Source organism: Teleopsis dalmanni, chromosome 2 (genome assembly GCF_002237135.1).
Source record: "Teleopsis dalmanni isolate 2A chromosome 2, ASM223713v2, whole genome shotgun sequence".
Classification (NCBI taxonomy): Eukaryota; Metazoa; Arthropoda; class Insecta; order Diptera; family Diopsidae; genus Teleopsis; species Teleopsis dalmanni.
This window is the reverse complement of record NC_051847.1, coordinates 224,310,952-224,313,090: the sequence shown is the minus strand read 5'-3', so window position 1 is coordinate 224,313,090 and position 2,139 is coordinate 224,310,952.

Below are 2,139 nucleotides of genomic sequence, written 5' to 3'. Positions count from 1 at the left end.
TTCAAATACTATTGCATTACAAATATCAAAGTTTAATATAAAAGTTGTCAGTTGGGATCCAACAATTTAAACTTTAATTTTAGCGAAATTTTATAGTACAATCAAAATTTTATTGCATTCGTAAATGTAAGAATAGTTTGGCTGTTTTTTAATAGAACACTTGAAGAAAATATACATAATCTAATTTTAAAAAATAAATAAATTATTTATACACTTCACATACTCTAGGTCTACAAAAACAAGCACAATAAGATTTAGAAGCACCTTAGTTTCCACTGTTTCCAATGTTAAGACTAGTAAAACAATCTAAAAAAAATAATGTTGAAACTATCATTATATATTAAAATTTATTTTATTGACAGTTCAAAAGTAATTGGCACCTAAAAGATAAAAAGATATAAACATATTGCTGTAAAAAAGTTAGGGAGCTCTGTTTATTTGTAAGGCCAGAACAACCGCTCGTTTAGAAGATATGAGCTCGGCTAACACAACACATTCAGAATGAAATAAAAAAACACCGTATAATTCGTTAAGATTAATTAAAATAAAGAAATTTTTGTTAAATATATATTAGTAACTTAATTGAGGTTTATTATTCAATTTGACGTCTTTGAACTTCTTCTTTTGGATTATATGTAATACATACTAATTATTTTTCGACTTGAGAGTTCCAATGGTTAAAGTCGAGTTCAAGAAAATAAAGCAGAAACATATTTGAAATCTTGAAAACCATGTGAATCCGCTAGCTAGACTTCTTGTTAATACGACAACTTCCCCTAGACTGAAGCGGAATGATAGTCCCGCCATTCTGCTTTCCTAAAGATCACCCTGATTAATTTAACTTATACGCCGTGATATCAGGTAAATAATAAATAAGCCCTGGCTACTTATTCAGAGGTCTCTTGAAATAATTTATAAATCATTATATATTTCATTATAGTATGTTTATATAAAATAATTTTTAATGTAATGTTATTAGTCTTTCAGATTCTAAAACTTATTGTAAGGCTTTATTTTAATGCGATTCAATAAAGACATATTGTCAAATAAAAAAAAAAATACTAATTGTTTATATATTTAACATATATATATTGTCTGATTCGATATATTTTTCGATCAGAAGAGTATCATAAGGGTATTAAAATTACTAACTAATTCTATTATAATTTACTAATAGTATTGTTTGCTTCAACGGACGAGTTGAATAATATAAATTATTATGACGTCAAACATTTTTCCAGAAATATTTAAATATTTTATTATATACACATTTTGCATATAAATCCTTTGTGAAGTGTGCAATCAAATAACTTATTTCATATTTATGATTATAAATATTGGATAAAGTGAAATTTTAATTTTAATTTTAATTTTTAACCAAATAATTTTATGAAAACCTCTTTCACATTAAAAACATAAAAACTTGTCGACAACAGCAATTCATGCCACTCCCACTTGCGTATTTCATAATTCTGGTAACTACATTAATCATTTGAATAAACTTGCCACAAGTTAACACTCACAGCCACAGTTGAAGTCGGAGTCGGAGTCAGAGATAGAGGCAGAGTCAGAGTCAGAGACAGAGTCACGCATTTATGTGGCACGTACTGGAATTCTAAATTAAAAATATTTATAATTTTGTAATGCGTTTGTGAATTTGGGACCCATTCGTATGTAGGTGTGTGCGTGTGCGTGTGTGTGTATGTCAGTGAGTATGTGTAATGCTCTTTGCAACACTTGAGTGCTACCACATATTTAAACTTTGAAGTTAACAAATGATATTAACTAATTGCAACATGTTGAATAAATTATAAAATTACTCACCTTTCCCACGATAAGCGACGCGGAGCTTCCTCGCCAGTTGATGGCGCCACCGCTAAGCTCATATGCATACTGTCGACATGCGTGTGAGACGACGATGCCGTGGGCTTCAGGGTTGCGCTGCTCGTTTGATGTAGTAGCTTTGCCAAGCGCGTAAAAGCTGTATTCGCTGTACTACTGCTACCTGAGCTGGAACCACTGGTAGTGCTGGTGTCATGTGTGGATTGATGCGTATCAGCAGATGTGCGTTGTTGATGCTGATGCTGATGCTGATGTGAATGTTGATCTGTTGTGCTAGTTGTAGTATGCTTTTTGCTT